Below are 20,091 nucleotides of genomic sequence, written 5' to 3'. Positions count from 1 at the left end.
CCTCAGCCTCCCAAAGTGGGAGGCCCCTCTTTTCTTTATAAATTACCCAGCCTCAGGTATTCCTTTATATTAATAGTAATGCAAAACAGACTAACACAGACAGAGAAATGGATTCCAGCTTTACATATTAGAAGCTATACTCTCCAATGCGTTGAGGGGGAATACCAGTAAGTACCAAGACAAAGAGCTCTCAGAGAACCCCCCAAAGATCCAAGCCTTGGAGTTACCCGTTTCCTAGAATACATGAAAGTGAGAAATGCCAGGACTGGCTAAAAGTCTATATATGGAACAATGCCCAACCCACATACCCCACCTTGCACAGAAGATACACCTTTGTCAAGACCCTAGAGTTTTATTCTCTGGAGAAACTGAAATGAAGAGGATCTGAACTTAGAGCATTAGGTACAGAGATCAGTTGGATTGGGGGATAAGGTAAAATGGGGATAACGTCAAAGTCTGCAAAATGAACAGTGAAGCCCCATCCTTTTTCCCGCTCCCTGCCCCTAGAACATCAGGAGCCAGGTGTTGTTCTGAATTCAGGCAATTGGAAGAATCATCTATTAAAAAAAAATTCTGGGCCGGGCGTGGTGGCTCATGCCTGTAATCCCAGCACTTTGGGAGGCTGAGGCGGGCGGATCACAAGGTCAGGAGATCGAGACCATCCCGGCTAACATGGTGAAACCCCGCCTCTACTAAAAATACAAAAAAATTAGCCGGGCGTGGTGGCGGGCGCGCCTGTAATCCCAGCCACCTGGGAGGCTGAGGCAGGAGAATGGCGTGAACCCGGGAGGCGGAGCTTGTGGTGAGTGGAGATCTCGCAGCTGCACTCCAGCCTGGGTGACAGATCGAGACTCCAACTCAAAAAAAAAAAAAAAAATTCTGAATTGCCCCAGAGAAAATATCTCCAAATATCAATATCTGGGGATGCCCCAATAATCACCACCAGACTACTCAGAAAAATTTACAAGCACCATCTGTACACATAGAGCTTCAGGTCTTTCTTTTTATAGCCAGTATTTTCCTGAGGATAGTTCTTGCTCTTGGTCCTTTACTAGTTGTTAACTTGAAACACTGTGAACATTTTCAATGAGCAAAGGCAATCTTTATTTCAGGAATAGTGTTTCTAAGTTTTCTGTGGATATTTAGTGCCATTTGTTCTATCTTTCCTGGAGTATACTTTGCAGATGACTCTCAAATCTGTGTGTCTAGCATGGACCTTTCCCTCAGCCCTGCACATTCACACACAACATCTTTTTCTTGAGGTACCTCCAGCTAGTGAAATGCAAATTAGAAAAAAATTAGTCCCTGCTCTCCCTCTAACCCCTCATTATTACTGTCACCATATCATTTTCCTCATCTACACTGGTGTTTTGGGTACAAATTTTCAGTCAATTCTGATTCTTCTAACTCTTCTTCATCCTTCCCTCACCACCAAGCCACTAATTCAGCGTTTATTGAATTCCCCACAGCTGTCTTTTCCTTGCCCTTCCCACTCACCTTTCCCTCATTATCATCTCCTATTTGGACTGCTGATGTAGTGTCAGAATTGGCCTTCTCACTCCACTACCTTTCTTCAATCTTCAAACTTCTGCCAAGTTAATCTTTCAGATGACCTGCTCTGATCATCATCCTCCCATATCAGAAATCAACATTGGCTCCCTGCCATCGCTGCAACCTAAAAATAAACAACAAACAAACAAACACCTTTCCAAATGCAGTGCATAGATTAATCTTCCTATACCTCCCTTTTAATGATAAAAAGTAATACATTTCTGGGAAGACAGTTTCAGTGGAGGCAGTATAGAATTTGGATCTTCCTGGATATCCACATAAAAACAGACAGAACTAGATAGCAAAATCAGATACTCATGAATCACATTTACAAAAAGCTAGACAAGTAATCCCTGCGAACTCCAAAACAGGACAAACCACCAATAGCCATAAGACCCATGTGTTATCCACATCTCACTTGTGCAAGAGAACTTGGAAGAAAACAACAGGACATATGACAAAACTGAAAATGGTAAAATTGTAGTAGGCCAATTTGGGAACAACAGCTGGAACTAGGAGGGAACATACCCATTTGTTTTAGGCCATTCTTGCACTGCTGTAAAGAAATACCTGAGACTGGCTCACTTACAAGAAAAGAGGTTTAATTGACTCATGGTTCTACCAGCTGTACAGGAAACATAGTGGCTTCTGCCTCTGGGAAGGCCTCAGGAAGCTTCCAATCATGGAAAAAGGCAAAGGGGGAGCAGGCACATCACATCCTGAAGGCAGGAGCAAGAGGGGGAGAAGGTGCCTGATATGGTTCGGATCTGTGTCCCCACCTAAATCTTGTGTCAAGTTGTAATTTTCAAATGTCAGAAATGGGACCTGGTTGGAGGTGATTGGATCATGCGGGTGGATCCTTCATGAATGGTTTAGCACTATCCCTTGGTACTGTTCTTATGATAGAGTTCTCATGAGATCTGGTTGCTTTAAAGTGTGTGGCACCTCTCCCCTCTCTCTCTCTTCCTCTGGCTCCAGCCATGTGGCTGTCCCTCCACCTTCCATCATGATTTTGTTTCCTGAGGCCTCCCAGAAGCCAAGTAGATGCCAGCATCATACTTCCTGTTCAGCCTGTGGAACCATGAGCCAATTAAACCTTTTTTCTTTATAAATTACCCAGTCTCAGGTATTTCTTTATAGCAATGCAAGAACAGACTAAAACAGTGTCACATACTTTTAAATGACCAGATGTCAGGAGAAGTCACCCACTAGCGCGAGAACAACACCAAGGAGATGGTGATAAACCATTCATGAGAAATCTCCTCGACAATCCGGTCACCTCCCACCAGGCCCTACCTCCAACAATAGGGATTACAGTTTGATATGATATTTAGAGGGGACACAGATCCAAAGCCTATCACCACTGTAATAGCAAGTAGGTGCCAGGCACAGTTGATAAGATCTAAGGACCTACGGGAACTCCTGAAACTGGTCAGCCAAGGCTGTCTTCCAGGATGGAGCGGAACACTTCAGAGAAACCCTTGGAAAAACTCAACTGAAATAAATGAAAGAAAAGATCCAGAAAAGCATAGGGCGGGGAAACAAAGCCAGGAAATCTCCAAAAGCAGGCCATCATGTTTTTGAACATTACAAGAACAAAAATGGATGGGGATCCAAGAAGTTAGATATGTTATCTGAACAAGCTTCTTTTTATTAACATGGAGAACAAAATTCACATAAAAATGGCAGTAGAAAAGTAGTGAAGTCAAATCCCATACAAAGTTACTATAAGAAAAGAGACAATAAAGGGCAAAATAATATCATTACACAAAATAAAAGCACAACGGAAAGATGAACAAAAACCAAAGCAAAGGATCAGAAAGAATACTAAAAGCTGTAATTCAAGAAAATGAGGGGGAACTTGGCAAGATAGCCAAATAGGAGCAGCTCCGGTCTGCGGCTCCCAGCGAGACCAATGAGGAAGATGGGTGATTTTTGCATTTCCAACTGAGGTACCCAGTTCATCTCATTGGGACTGGTTAGACAGTGGGTGCAGCCCACAAAGGGCGAGCAGAAGCAGGGTGGGGCATCGTCTCACCTGGGAAGTGCAAGGGGTCAGGAACTCCCTTCCGTAGCCAAGGGAAGCCATGAGGGACTGTGCCATGAAGGACTGTACTATTCAGCCCAGATACTATGCTTTTCCCACGGTTTTTGCAACCAGCAGACCAGGAGATTCTCTCAGGTGCCTACACCACAAGGGCCCTGGGTTTCAAGCATAAAAGTGGGTGGCCATTTGGGCAGACACTGAGCTAGCTGCAGGAGTTTTTTGTTGTTGTTGTTGTACCCCAGTGGCACCTGGAACCCCAGTGAGACAGAACCTTTCACTCCTCTGGAAAGGGGGCTGAAGCAAGGGAGCCAAGGTGGTCTTGCTCAGCGAGTCCCACCCCCCTGGAGACCAGCAAGCTAAGATCCACTGGCTTGAAACTCTTGCTGCCAGCACAGCAGTCTGAAGTCAACCTGAGATGCTCGAGCTTGGTATGGGGAGGGGCATCCGCCATTACTGAGGCTTGAGTAGGCGGTTTTCCCCTCACAATGTAAACAAAGCCACCAGGAAGTTTGGACTGGGCAGAGCCCGCCACAGTGCAAAAAAGCCGCTGTAGCCAGACTGCCTCTCTAGTTTCCTCCTCTCTGGGCAGGGCATCACTGAAAGAAAGGCAGCAGCCCCAGTCAGGGGCTTATAGATAAAACTCCCATCTCCCTGGGACAGAGCACCTTGGGGAAGGGGCAGCTGTGGGCACAGCTTTAGCAGACTTAAATGTTCCTGCCTGCCGGCTCTGAAGAGACCAGTGAATCTCCCAGCACAGCACTAGAGCTCTGCTAAGGGACAGACTGCCTCCTCAAATGGGTCCCTGACCCCCATGCCTCCTGACTGGGAGACATCTCCCAGCAGGGGTTGACAGACACCTCATACAGGGGAGCTCCGGCTGGCATCTGGCAGGTTTCCCTCTGGGATTAAGCTTCCAGAGGAAGGAGCAGGCAGCAGTCTTTGCTGTTCTGCAGCCTCTGCTGGTGATACCCAGGCAAACAGGGTCTGGAGTGGACCTCCAGCAAACTCCAGCAGACCTGTAGAAGAGGGCCCTGACTGTTAGAAGGAAAACAAACAGAAAGGAATAGTATCAACATCAACAAAAAGGACGTCCACACCAAAACCCCATCCAAAAGTCACCAACATCAAAGACCAAAGGTAGATCAATCCATGAAGATGGGGAGAAACCAGTGCAAAAAGGCTAAAAATTGCAAAGGCCAGAATGCCTCTTCTCCTCCAAAGGATCACAACTCCTTGCCAGCAAGGGAACAAAACTGGATGGAGAATGAGTTTGACAAATTGACAGAAATAGGCTTCAGAAGGTGGGTAATAACAAACTCCTACAAGCTAAAGGAGCATGTTCCAATCCAACGCAAGGAAGCTAAGAATCTTGAAAAAAGGTTAGATGAATTGCTAAGTAGAATAACCAGTTTAGAGAAGAACATAAATGACCCAATGGAGCTGAGAAACACAGCATGAGAACTTCGTGAAGCATACACAAGTATCAATAGCCGAATCAATCAAGTGGAAGAAAGGATATCAGAGATTGAAGATCAACTTAATGAAATAAAACGTGAAGACAAGATTAGAGAAAAAAGAATGAAAAGGAACGAACAAAGCCTTCAAGAAATATGGGACTATGTGAAAAGACCAAACTTACATTTGATTGGTGTACCTGAAAGTGAAGGGAGAATGGAACCAAATTGGAAAATACTCTTCAGGATATTATCCAGGAGAACTTCCCCAAACTAGCAAGACAGGCCACATTCAAATACAGGAAATACAGAGAACACCACAAAGATACTCCTCAAGAAGAGCAACTCCAAGACACATAATCATCAGATTCACCAAGGTTGAGATAAAGGAAAAATGTTAAGGGCAGCCAGAGAGAAATGTCCAGTTACCCACAAAGGTAAGCCCATCAGACTAACAGCGGATCTCTCTAGAGAAACCCTACAAGTCAGAAGAGAGTGGGGGCCAATATTCAACATTCTTAAAGAGAAGAATTTTCAACCCAGAATTTCATATCCAGCCAAACTAAGCTTCATAAGCAAAGGAGAAATAAAATCCTTTACAGACAAGCAAATGCTGAGAAATTATGTCACCATCAGGCCTGCCTTACAAGAGCTCCTGAAGGAAGCACTAAACATGGAAAGGAACAACCAGTAGCAGCAACTGCAAAAACATACCAAATTGTAAAGACCATCGACACTATGAAGAAATTGCATCAACTAACGGGCAAAATAACCAGTTAGCATCATAATGATAGGATCAAATTCACACATAACAATTTTTTTTTTTGAGACGGAGTCTCGCTCTGTAGCCCAGGCTGGAGTGCAGTGGTGCGATCTTGGCTCACTGCAAGCTCCACCTCCTGGGTTCATGCCATTCTCCTGCCTCAGCTTCCCGAGTAGCACCTGCCACGATGCCTGGATAATTTTTTGTATTTTTAGTAGAGATGGGGTTTCACTATGTTAGCCAGGATGATGTTGATATCCTGACCTCGTGATCCGCCCACCTCGGCCGCCCAAAGTGCTGGGATTACAGGCCAATGGAACAGAACAGAGGCCTCAGAAATAACACCACACATCTACAACCATCTGATCTTTGACAAACCTGACAAAAACAAGCAGTGGGGAAAGGATTTCCTATTTAATAAATGGTGTTGGGAAAACTGGCTAGCTATATGTGGAAAACTGAAACTGGACACCTTCCTTACATGTTATACAAAAATTAACTCAAGATGGATTAAAGACTTTAACGGAAGACCTAAAACCGTACAAACCCTAGAAGAAAACCTAGGCAATACCATTCAGGACATAGGCATGGGCAAAGACTTCATGACTAAAACACCAAAAAAAATGGCAACGCAAGCCAAAATTGACAAATGGGATCTAATTAAACTAAAGAGCTTCTGCCCAGCAAGAGAAACTATGATCAGAATGAACAGACAACCTACAGAATGGGAGAAAATTTTTGCAAGCTACCCATCTGACAAAGGGCTAATATCCAGAATCTACAAGGAACTTAAACAAATTTACAAGAAAAAAACAACCCTATCAAAAAGTGGGTGAAGGATATGAACAGACACTTCTCAAAAGAAAATATTTATGCAGCCAGCAAACACGAAAAAAAGCTCATCATCACTGGTCGTTAGAGAAATGCAAGTCAAAACCACAATGAGATACCATCTCACGTCAGTTAGAATGACGATCATTGAAAAGCCAGGAAACAACAGATGCTGGAGAGGATGTGGAGAAATAGGAACATTTTACACTGTTAGTGGGAGTGTAAACTAGTTCAACCATTGTGGAAGACAGTGTGGCGATTCCTCAAGGATCTAGATCCAAAAATACCATTTGACCCAGCAATCCCATTACTGGGTATATACCCAAAGGATTATAAATCATTCTATTATAAACACACATGCACACATATGTTTATTGCAGCACTATTCACAATACCAAAGACTTGGAACCAACCCAAATGCCTATCAATGATAGACTGGATAAAGAAAAGGTGGCACATATACACCATGAAATACTATGCAGCCATAAAAAGGATGAGTTCATGTACTTTGCAGGGACATGGATGAAGCTGGAAACCATCATTCTCAGCAAACTAACACAGGAACAGAAAACCAAACACCGCATGTTCTCACTCATAAGTGGGAGCTGAACAATGAGAACACATGGACACAGGGAGGAAGAACATCACACACTGGGGCCTGTCAGGGGATGGGGAGCAAGGGGAGGGAGAGCATTAGGACAAATACCTAATGTAGATGATGGGTTGGTGGGTGCAGCAAACCTTCATGGCACGTGCATACCTATGTAACAAACCTGCACATGTACCCCAGAACTTAAAGTACATAAAAAAAGAATCTAACTCTTGATTAATGGATATAACACCTTATTTTATTTTTCTGAAGAAATTGCTTATCAAATTTTTATTTTCACATTTTTTTCTACGTCTTCCATCATTTCTGCTTTCTCCAAGTTCCTTTTTCCTATTTGTTTGGATTTCTTTCTTCCAAATTGGAGGCTGTCTTTAAACATTTGGCGATCCTGGGCTGCCTGTTTCTGTCTAAGTGTGACTCACTAAAAAGACGAATGAGAACTCTGAGGGAGTAGGTGAGGCTTGTCCACAGACGGACTTACAACAAGGTCGCTGGACAGCAAACTGGCTTTTAAATTGGGGCGGGACTCCAAGATATCAGAATGTGGAGGTCTTTTCTCTGGAGCCATTCAGTTATCCAGAGAGAATGTGTCAAACCTCCTGCTGGCAGTGAGGGTGGGGAGGCGTGCAATGGGTGGGTGGAGACAGCTGGGGTGCGCCTGCTGTAGGAGGAGGAAGGGGGTCCATCCTCCCCCTATACAGGCCACTTAGCCCCCCTGTTTTTAGTCCCATGCCTTATGCCCACCTTCTGTAGATCTGGATCTCCCCGTCCTCAGCACCTAGAGTTCTATAAGACCACCCTGCTTCTGCTCATTAGTTTCCTCATCTGCAGGGAGCCAGGTAGTGATCCCCAGCTCTGCCAAGTCAGCTCCTGCTCCTCTCCCTCTTCCAGATATTTGTGGGACTCTCTCATCCATGTTCATCTCTTCCCTCATTTTATCTCCTTATGAGTTTATATATTCTTGATTCCTTTATTGCCATTTCAGTGGAGTTTTGGAAGGGGGAAGTGAGCAATCTGCCATGCTTACTCAGAATTGGGCTGCATTTTAAAAACAAAGTTGGCTGCATTGCTCAAAGATGAGGGAGGGTTTAGGAAAACCAATTCATGTGCAAGAGATACTTTTTCATAGATATATGTACGCATGCCTTACATGATGAAACTCCTGTGAGAGGGGCCAGCCTGTGAAATTCCCAGATGGTGAACATAGGCCCCACCTCACTGAATTGCTATGAGGATTAAATGAGCTAACACAAGTCAAATGCTTAGCATAGGGCCTGGCATTTGAGTTCTCAAGGGATAGCAGTGATGATTATTCTGATAGCTTTGGGATGAACTTGACTAAGGGCTCTGGGGATTTAGGGGAACTTCTCTCCATCCTCTTCTGTGCCCTGAAGGAGGAAGCACCTTCTGCAGGCTTCTCCTGGGAACCCCACCAGCCTGTGGATCTCAGAGCTCTTTGGAGTTTGAGAAGAGAATGGGGAAATCCCTCTGGTCTTGACAACCCTGACACTGCATAATCGGCATAAATGGGGGATCCCAGCTCAGACAGGAATGTTCTCGTTTCTTGGCATGAACCTGTCTTTTTGCAAACACAGTCACTTTTTGTCTGGCCCATCAGCCGTCTTCCAAAGGTTTATGGTACCCAGTCCCGCCATACACATCATTTTCAATATTAAAGTCACCCTTTAATTTGTAACAAAGAGATATGGGTTCTAGTTCTGTCTTTGCTACTAATTGCCTAGAAATAGCTCAAACTTGGGATCTAGATTTGATGTGCCCGATTTGAATCCCAACTCTGCATGAGCCATGTCCCATGGGCAAGCACTCAGTCCTCTATGGGCCTTGGTTTCCTCATCTATCAAATGAAGATAATAATAGTTCCTAACTCATAGAGCTACGATGGGGCTGAAAGAAATAATCCACGTAAAGCGCCCAGCCTGCTACTCAGAGTTCAGATAAAGCTAGCTGTAAGGATCACTATCTTTCCCAATTTAGACTCTCCCACAAACTTTGTCAGGCACAACTTGAGGTGAGGAATCAGAGGAAATGTGATTTCCTTGATTTTGTCTGTAGCTTTTACTAGACCACGTAGCAACCGAGCAACATAGCAACGAATGAAAGCAATTCTGTATAGTTCCAAGTCCAGGAGCTTACTTTTTCAAAAGTATGTCATTCACACTTAAAAAACTCCCCAATCTTCTTGAGTAGCTTTCATGTCATGTAGAAAAACTCTTTACGGTAAAAATGGTGTTTGATTTTTGTTTCTGCTCAAAGCAGTTCTTATCACAAATTTAAAAACTGATCACAAACGTCCTTGGCTCTTCTGAGCCTACTGTTTTATAAACGAGTTACCATACTGCCCTCTTGTGGAACATATTGATTTCCTTGAGTTAAAATCCTTGCTTAGATTTAAAATAGGACTCCCATTTATAATTTATCATTCATAGTATTAGGCTCATCGGAAAGTATGCTTTATCCACATATTTCACAAAGCTCTTTTAAAAATTAATTATTATTTCATTTTCAATTGTTTGAACTTGGAGGCTTGATGTTCACTGATTCTTCTTCCTACAGCGATTCTACCTGATGGGTATGTCAATTCTGTTCCTCGAGCTTCCTCTGGGTTCAGAGGGCTATTCATAAACTAGTCCACAGCAATTCAGGCATAGTGGGGAGAGCAGGCCACAGGCCACAGGCCAATTGTTCTGCAGGGGTTGCGGTTAGAACTCAAGGAAACGGCCTGAAAGCCTCCTTTGTGCCAGCCCCCATCCAGCCTCACCCCAGCTGGAGGTGCTGATGATCCTAAAGAGGATCAGAATATGCCACCCCCAAAATATGCTACCTTGGCAGAAGAATATTTTGAGCTATAGGCAAGGAAGAAACAACAGATGCAGTAAAATTCTCTGCCTTCCCTTATCTGCCTAAATGCAGGACCTAAATTTTGCTTTAAGGAAGATGCCCCTCTATACCCGGAAGAAAAAGAGTGACTCTTATCACTGGTGATGGGAGTTGCATTCAGAAGAATCTGCATAAACCAACCTTATGGAGAGAACTTTAATCTTCTATTATTTTCTCCCATATATTCCTAAGCACTTTCTCACAATTTATAACCCCAGAAGCCCAAACATTCTTTCCTTTGTCCAGTCACTTATCCATAATTTATCACCCTTTGTGAAAGTAGTATATAATTTCTCACATCTAACCACGTATTTGAGTTTCTACTTCGTTTTGTGAAGCTCCTGTGCACATAAAAATATTAACATCAATTAAAATTGTATTGTTTTTCTCTTGTTAATCTGTGTTTTATCAGCTTAATTTTCAGGTCCCCAGGAATAGAACATAAGAGAGTATGGGATAAAGGTTTCCTCCCCTCTAATCCCAGGTGTGGAGTTGGTCAGCGGAGGGGCAGGAGGAGGGTCAGCAGCCTTGATGCCCTTTTCCAGGAGAGCTTCTTGCAGTTGGTTCGGCTCTTGAAAGTTACCCGCTTCAGCAACCTCAGCTGCTGTGCTTGACAAATGGCAAAAGACAAGACACCAACCACATGAGATCCCAGTGCGCACATTACCTGCCTCATCTTGACTTTCAGGTGGCTTTATGTGCCTATGCAGTGTTGCAGTGTTAATCCTCAAGGGTGAAATCCAAGCTGGTTTATCCGCAGAGCTACCAAGGCCAGTGGTGATGGTGAGCAACGAGGCACTAAATTTCTTCTCCTAAAATACAGAGGATCTGTTCAACACACTCGCAGTCACAGCACAAAAAGCTATTCTGTATTAGATCAGCAAAGGAAACCAGTCCAAGTGCAAAGGCAATTTTAGATCTATGTCCTGTTTCCTGTGGAAACGCGAAACCAAAGGGAAGCTCACTGGTAGGACAGAGCAAGCACCCGTGAAGGTGCAGCCTTTTTTAAACTTAAGTTCTGATTCAGTGGCGGGTCCTGCGAATCCATCCTTTAACAAGCATCCCCTGCGGGAGGGGCTCTGATGCAGAGTGTAGGAGGGCTGCCTGTATTCCGAGAAACACTGGATGGTGTCTGCCACGATTCAATAGCAGACATTATTACAATTATCAGGAGACTTTGCCAAATAGTAAAATAAGAATAAATATATTTACATTTCCCAGGGTTTGGCCCAATCAGACTTTGCTTGGCTCACATAAATGCCAGCACATAGGTATTTGCAAACAATAAACATATGTTTAGCATCCTAAGCTCTACTTTGAAATAAAACATTAAGGAATAGTCATGATTTATGCAATTAGTAAGTCTATAATTAACACCGAAGACTATTAACAATAATTAACACATAATTTTTACTATGTAATACTAATTTTATTTTTATTTTTATTTTTTAGTTGTGTTTTTGGGACAGAGTCTTGCTCTGTCACCCAGGCTGGAGTTCAGTGGCGCGATCTCGGCTCACTGCAAGCTCCGCCTCCGGGTTCACGCCATTCTCCTGCCTCAGCCTCCCGAGTAGCTGGGACTACAGACGTCTGCCACCAGGCGCGGCTAATTTTTTGTATTTTTAGTAGAGACGGGGTTTCACCATGTTAGCCAGGTTGGTCTTGATCTCCTGACCTCGTGATCCGCCCACTTCGGCCTCCCAAAGTGCTGGGATTACAGGCGTGAGCCACTGCACCTGGCCGTAATACTAATTTTAAAATACCTTTCACGACTCAAGGGATCAGGCAGTTGTTCAAATTTTTCTAAAGGCCTGAAAATTTTCTAGAAGGCTTACACCAGCATCCATGACTATCTTCCTTTCTTGGAAACTGGACCTTCAGATCTTATTAATGTGTTTGATAATTTCATCATAAAGAAAAAAGACAACTGCGATGTGCAAACATACTCTGCCATAGCATAGAATTGTTCTTTGTAACAAAGTTTGTTCAACACAAACTTTATATGAAAAAAAATGCCCTTCAACAAAAAAAAGCTCTCAAAATATACTTTTCTTGGAAGCTTCTGGTATTTGTATGGGAAATGCAATCCAGTTTAACCCTATATATATATGTATATATTTTTTTGCTTGTGAATTTTAAAAAAGATTACTGAGTGCCTATTTTGTTACAGGCACTCTTCTCAGTATTGGCTTAGCACCATCTTTAAAGCAATTTTCAGTGAATATAATGTATATTGATTATATATTATACACTTCCTTATTGACTAATATAAGATAGAATAGTTAATTTAAAAAAAAAAAGGTTTTTCCTGGGCATCATTTTAACAGAAGTTCTGCTTCCTTTTCTTTCATGCATAGAAAATGTGTTTTCTCCTAATGCAGAGGAGTGGGGATGCTTTTTCTGCCCCTGAGTGGCCAGGAGAGAACTGCTTTCTCTTTGTCTATGAACTCAAGGGCCAATATTATTCTAGCAACAGTAGGACAGGTGGCAAAAGTGTTCTGGTGTCCTAGTTGTTGCCATTAGAAAGTTCAGGCAATTAGAAAGTTCCTTGAGGTCATGCCCTGCAAGTTATATACCTTACATAATGAGGCACTGGAGAGAGAGCCCAAAAATTCCCAATTAAAAATATGCGAGCTAGGTGAGGTGGCTTATGCATGGAATCCCAGCAGTTTGGGAGGCTAAGGCAGGAGGATCACTTGAACCCAGGATTTCAAGACCAGGCTGGGCAACATAGTGGAACACTGTCCCTATAAAAAATTTAAAAATTAGCAAGATGTGGTGCCATGTGCCTGTGGTCCCAGCTACTCAAGAGGCTGAGGTGGGAGAATTGCTTGAGCCAGGAGGTCAAGGCTGCAGTGAGCCATGTTTTCACTGCTGCGCTCAGCCTAGGCAACAGAGGAAGACTCTGTCTCAATTAAAAATATATGTGCAAAAGTCAGTGTGTTTTGATGTCTTTCTTCAAATCACTTAGCAGAATTCCTGCTGTTTTCATTTACATTAGATGCTTGAGACAGTTTTCAAGTGAAATATTATTTTTAAAGTCCAAAATCCCAAATTGCTTTCAAGGTGAATAAAAGGATTTTAAAAGATTGTAACAATTTTATTTCTGTGATGATCACTGAATCTAAATTCTTCATTCTCTAGACAGGGAATCCATCTAAGAATTAAATGGAAGGGAAAATATATATATTTTTAGTCTGTGATTCAGGGGAAATAGCTCATGAGATAAGAACTGGCTATAGATGGAAATATGTTCAGGAGGAATGAAAAATAGGAAATTTCATCAGAGAAATAGAAACTACCAAAACACAACCAAATGGTTGCATTCTAGAACTAAAAACATATGATATCTAAAATATTAAATTCACTGGATGGGCTTATAGCAGGATGAAAACGACCAAAAGAAGTCAGCAAGCTTGAAGACAGAAACATAGAACTTATCCAATTTGAAGAACACATAGAACAAAGATTAGAAAAAAAATAATGAGACATATCTTTGGACAAAATGAATGCCTTTTGGAGGGAAAAAGGAGCCAGAGGAATAGGAATGGGAGGGAGATTTACTTCTCACTGTATTCCCTTTTATATTATTTAAAATTTTAATTCTCAGTGTGTATTACTGATTTAACAGGAAATAGATACATATTGAATTTTTATGCCCTAGCCCTACCTTCAATGACTGAGTGAGTAGGTCTAAGAAGAACTTTATAAGAAGGTTTCTGTTTGCTATTGATATGAACTGCTAGTTAGGAACTACGATCCTGTGATATACGCTGTTTTTATCACTTATTTGTTATAATATGCTGCCTTGTAAATAAATATCCCTGAGTATGTTAAGACACCAAGAACCTTAAAGAGAAAGGAAGGACAGAAAATACGTATTGAGCATCTGTTGCAATTTGCCTACTGATATGGTTAGTATCAATATGGTGGAGGTAATTGAATCTTGGGGATCGTTTCCCCATGTTGTTCTGATAGTGATTGTGAGTGATAGTGATAGGGATAGTGAGTGAGTTCTCACAAGATCTGATTTTTTTTTTTTTTTTTTTTTTTGAGACGGAGTCTTGCTCTGTCACCCAGGCTGGAGTGCGGTGGTGCAATCTCGGCTCACTGCAACCTCCACCTCCCAGGTTCAAGTGATTCTCCTACTTCAGCCTCCTGAGTAGCTGGGATTACAGGTGTCCACCACCATGCCCGGCTAATTTTTGTATTTTTGGTAGAGACGGTGTTTCACCATGTTGGTCAGGCTGGTCTCAAACTCCTGACCTCAGGTGATCCACCCGCCTTGGCCTCCCAAAGTGCTGGGATTACAGGCGTGAGCCACCGCGCTCGGCCAAGATCTGATGGTTTTATAAGAGGCTCTTCCTTCTTCTCTCTGCACTTCTTGTTCCTGCTGCCTTGTGAAGGTGTCTAGCGAAGGTGTCTAGCTTCCTTCTTGCCTTCTGCCATGGCTGTAAGTTTCCTGAGGCCTCCCTAGCCATGCTGAACCGTGAGTCGATTAAACCTCTTTCCTTCGTAAATTACCCAGTCTCGGGCAGTTCTTTATAGCAGTATGAAACTGGACTAATACACATACGTGATTTCATTTAATCTTTATAGTGCCCTATGTGGTAGATATTGTGTTCATTTGTCACAGATGAGGAAACTGAGATGCAGAGAGACAAGCAGTTTGCCCAACATCACACAGCTGGGGCTGGGCATAGTTGTTCATACCTGTAATCCTAGCACTTTGGGAGACTGAAGCCAGAGGATCGCTTGAGACTAGGAGTTTGACACCAGTGTGGACAACATAGGAGACTGTGACTCTACAAAAAAAAAGAAAGAAAGAAAAGAAAGAAAGAGCCAGGCATGGTGGCAGGTGGCCATGTGCCTGTAGTCCCAGCTACTCAAGAGGCAGAGGTGGGAAGATCACTTGAGCCCAGGAGTTGGAGGCTGCAGTGAGCCACGATTGCTGCCACTGCATTCAGCCTGGGCAACAACAGAGCAAGACCCTGGCAAATAAATAAATAAATAAATAAAACTAAACATCCCCCAAACAAATGGACAAACAAACAAAAAACAAGGGAAACAAATCCTGCAAGTAGTATAAGTCTGAACTGGACTTGAACTTGGGTCTGATACCAGAGGCTGATCCCATGCTACCTACCCTGAAGCACCTAGCACTGTGAGATGCAGGGAGCAGAGCTTAAAAAGGGACTTGTTAAATGATGGATAAATAATGCAAACACTTTCTGATATATAGGCACTCAACTACTATTATTCAGGAAAACTACGAAATTTCTATTCATTATTCTGCCTGAATTACTTCTGGGCCTCACTGCAAGAAGAAACAATGATTAGGAACTGGAATTAATCCAAATGTAGGTTATGTAATGGCTTTACCAAAGCACAGATTTGATTTCAGCTTTCTTTACAGCAAATGACCAAATGTAGTGACTCTTTTAACTGGCTAGTCCTGACCCGGTTCATAGCCCATCACTGTAACTGAAATATTCTAGCCCTTTGTCTTATTTGTTATAAGATTTTCTATTTTGTTCCTACTTATCAATACTGGTCTAGAACTAATTTTAATAATAATAAAATAAAATTCAATTATTATTTTTGCAAAGGTAGTACATACATGTGTATGGTTCAAAGTGTAAAAGACACAAAAGGGTATTCAGTGAAAAGTCTCTTTCTACTATTCTCCCTGGACACCTAGTTTGCTTCAGAGTCAGCCAAGGTCACCAGTTTCTTGTGTATCCTTCCAGAGATATTTATGCATTTACAAGCAAATATGTATATATGTTTTCTTCCTCCCCTCTTATTTATAGAAATATTTTTGAGGACAAAATAGATAATATCAACCTTTCTGCTTCAGCTACTCAGGAGGCTGAGGCAGGAGGATCACATTGATTTTTTATTGTTTTTCACTGAAAATTATCCTTTAGAGGTCATTTCATTTGGCTACAAAAGGTCCTTCCTCATTCTTTTGTAGCTTCATGGTTTCCAATGGTAAGGATGTGCCATAATTTGTTTAGCAAGACACCTACTGATGGGCATGTAAGTTGCTTCTAGTCTTTTCCTATTACCAGCGATGCTGAAATGAATAACATTGTGCATGCAGGTGTCATTTTAAAGCCATCTCACCATTTATTTCTTGCTTACTTTTGATTATATTTGGTCTTGTTTTTGGAGTACTTGGTAAAACCCTGAATATGTTCAACATTTGGTTTGGTTGCCTACAAAGCAGCCGAGAGCAAGCCTTCTAAGCCTGAACGAGTAGATACATATTCCTTGAGTGTCTCCAAAGCAAAAACCTTAGACCCTGAAAACAAAATAGTTTCATAAAAGTTACTCCAGTAATTTTTTGAGATGAGGCACTGCTCATCATCCTCAAATTCAAATTACCAAAGCAGTCAAGATCCTGTTGTGATTCAAGAGCCCAGACTTCCAGATGTAGGAGACAGCCTGGAAACAAGGCTTCTGCTCAGGACCTTGTTGGCTGGGTGAAGAAGCTTACAGGAGAGCCCGTGGAGGCAGATGGGGTGCTCAAAGGATCACGCACATGGCTGGTTTTTCTTTAAGGAGAACCATACAGCATGTGATGAAGGGCAGGAAATGGCCACTTTGCTCAAACTCCAGGAGGCAAATAGGAACCAGACTTAAGAAAGGTCTAGTCAAGCCTCCAACGCGTTACACATTGAAAAGATCATTATGCACTACTTTGAAAAGGACTAACCTGTGTCTTAGGAGCATGTGAGTCAATATAGTGCTCAGACAATGGGTATCGTGGTTAACATTGCAGGCTCTAGGGTCAGGTAATTAAAATCCGCCCCCTCCTTTTTTTTTTAACCATTTAGTAGCTGTAAGTAACTTCTTTGTGCTTCCTCTCTTCTAAAAAATTGGGTCATTAATCATAGCTCCCCTAAAGGGCTGTGTGTAGATTAAATGGGATAGTATCTCCCAAGCACAGTGCCTGGCACATAATACATGCTTGATAAATGGTGGTTGTGGTGATCATTCGAGAAACAGGAAGCATTTCACCACTTAATTCTATACCAGAAGCTACTTTAAAATATCGTGACGACTTCTAGAAACAAATACATGTTGCACATATTCTTGACTATCTTGTTTTTAGCCTCAGGATTTTGATTTATTTTGTACTGTGGTGTCAATTACAGAGAAAAGCCACCTTCTAGAAATGAGAAATGGGGACCCTGAATGGAGCCTTGCTTGTGAACTGTGCCGGGACATCCTGGTGTGTGCCATACAGTCCTGTAATTGATCAGTGTCTTATGAATCTTTCCCATTTTTTTCTTCCTTGTTGATTTGCTGTGAACACCTGAAAGAAAGATGGTGGAGAACATCTCTTCATCCTTACTGGCAGTGAAAATCTGTTATTTCAAAGGGGAAGCACATGCTTTACATCCTCTTATTCCCCTAAGGGCCTCTTAAAATCACACCACAGTTATTTGGTAGGTTAAAATTCCAATGAAAAGCTTTTAAGTTATCATGTTTGTTAATTGCTAATTTGGGGTTAGCGTCATACAACAGGGGACTAAGTCCCTGCTACAGACCCAGAACACTAGGGTCTTGAATGCCCAGCTTCGCACAATGGCCTGTGATATTGATACTTATTATAAGGAATAGCAAGAAGAAAAGGCTGGTGGTTCTTATCAATGAACTCACTGCTCCACAGTGAAACCTAAGATGGAAAACAATTCACATCTTACCAATACCCTTATATGAAGGGAGTTTTTCCCCCGCCATCTAGGTGCAGTTCAGTGGGGAAGTTGACACAGATCCCAATACTACTGGCAATGCTACCAAAACAGAGGTCAAGGGTCACAGTGGCCACTGTATGACAGTTAAATAAGAAGTGAATAAGATCTGATGTTTGGGTAGCACTTTTGCATCCATAAAATACTCAGGATAGCATGACAGATTTATCGAGGATGGGAAACCTGAGGCTTGTCCGTGGTGAGATCCAGGCTGGAAGCCAGTCTTCAGGCCCCTGGCTAAGTGTGTCATCTCCTAGACATACTGCCTCTGTTCATCTCCCTCTGAATTATTCTGGTTTCAAAATAACTAGTTAGCTCTGTCTCAACGCTTTCACACCTCCTGCTCTTCTATCGGCTGCCGTATTTGTGTCATTCATTTACTGAAATCATTTATTATAAAGAGTTTCTGCATTTTTATATTCTTTTAAAAGAGATAATAATTGTACAACTCTCAAAAGGCAAAAGATTATTCAGTGAAGCCTCCTTTCCCCTCCACACCCCAGCCATCCAGTTCTCTTTCCAGAGGCAACCAGTGTTACCAGTTTCTTATGTATCTGTCTGGAGAAATTCTATGGGTACACAAACAATTACATTTTACCATTTTCTATCATAACAATGGTAAAATACTATATATGTAATTCCTCTGAACCTTGCTTTTTTCATTTAATATATCTCATTGGTCACTCCATATCAAAGAGATGTAAAAAAGATTTCTAATTATATATTTTACAGTAAAAAATACTCTATGACTGTTTCATAATTTATTTAATCAGTCTCCTCTTGGTGGACATTTGGGATATGTAAATTTTTTTCTATTAAGAACAATTTTGCAATGAATAACTTTTTACACACAGTTACATCATTTTGCACATGTGCAGATGTATCTGTAGGATAAATCCCTAGATGTGGAATTGAATTGCTGTGTCAATAGCTGTGCATCTGTAATCTCCACAGAAGGCAGAGACTGTGTTTTATCTTCATCTATCCTTGGTGTCTAGCACAGGTCTTGATACTTCATAGATGTTCAATAGGTATGTGGACAAATTAATGAATGAGTGAATTCAGAGAACAAGTTCAGAGAGTGGTCAACAAATCTTTGTTGAACAAATCAATGAATGAGTTCAGAGAATGAATGAGTTCAGAGAATGAATGAGTTCAGAGAATGAATGAGTTCAGCAGGGATGATCATGAGGGGGTGGTGACTTTTGGCACCATCTCTTGTATTTCATATACTACTCTGAAAATGACATCAAAATTTAATTTTCTTCATACTTATAACTTTCTTCTGTAGGTTTTTTATTTATTTTTATTTTTTTAGATACAGGGTCTTACCATGTTGCCCAATCTGGTCTTGAACTTCTGAGCTCAAGCAATCCTCCCGCCTTGGCCTCCCAAAGTGCCAAGATTACAGGTGTGAGCCACCATGCCCAGCCCTTGTGCAGCTTTTAACTTTTCTCAGAATTTGTATTTGTCTATTTTTAACTTATAAAAATTAAAAAATATTTTAATAGACAGGGGTCTGTGTCACCCAGGTTGGAGTGCAATGGTGTGATCATAGCTCACTGCAGTCTCAAACTCCTGAGCTCAAGCCATCCCTCCCAGGCATTCCAAGTGATGGCACCTCAGGCATGCATCACGGAGACTGTTGTCATTTATCTACTTTTTATTGCTCAGAAGAGACATAATTTCAACTCACCATGTGGTTATACTTCTGGGTTATGAATCATAGTTTGTATAACTCTTCTTAAAGATATTGTTCAAAACTTCTTTTGACTTTTAGTTGTAATTTGGACTGATTGCTTTTTAGTTCTGTAGCTATTACACCGAGCTTTCTTTTCATCACACAGCTGGGTTGGTTCCACTATGTCTTATGTCCAATATCTTCTTCTTTCTGGATTTTTCACTTTTGCTCTATCATTTTTTTCCATAAAGAATGTACGCTCACCGTTTTGAGTACTGGCATGTCCAAAGAAATCTTTTATTTTGCTCTCATACATGAAACGCTTTGACTGGTTGTAGAATCCCAGATTTGAAATAATTTTCTATAGAATTTGAAGGCATTATCCTAGCATCATTTCTAGCAACCATCATTTCTAGCCACCTGTGTTAGAGACAAAACACTTGATACTTATTCTTTCTTTTTCTTCTTATTCTTTGAATTAAGAAATTCCACC

The 20,091-nt window shown here is 41.7% G+C and overlaps 1 long non-coding RNA gene across 1 annotated transcript; it reads right to left on the bottom strand.

Annotated features, from left to right (window-relative positions):
• Positions 1 to 1,329: 1,329 nt before the first annotated feature.
• On the bottom strand, positions 1,330 to 15,961 carry LOC134808937 (uncharacterized). The gene is made up of 3 exons (XR_010153195.1): positions 14,868 to 15,961; positions 10,822 to 10,966; positions 1,330 to 1,675 (listed from the first exon to the last, which is right to left on the bottom strand). It is a non-coding gene; the product is annotated as an uncharacterized LOC134808937 (long non-coding RNA).
• Positions 15,962 to 20,091: the final 4,130 nt, after the last annotated feature.

Source organism: Pan troglodytes, chromosome 19 (genome assembly GCF_028858775.2).
Source record: "Pan troglodytes isolate AG18354 chromosome 19, NHGRI_mPanTro3-v2.0_pri, whole genome shotgun sequence".
Taxonomy (NCBI): domain Eukaryota; kingdom Metazoa; phylum Chordata; class Mammalia; order Primates; family Hominidae; genus Pan; species Pan troglodytes.
This window is presented reverse-complemented; position numbering and strand designations above follow the sequence as displayed.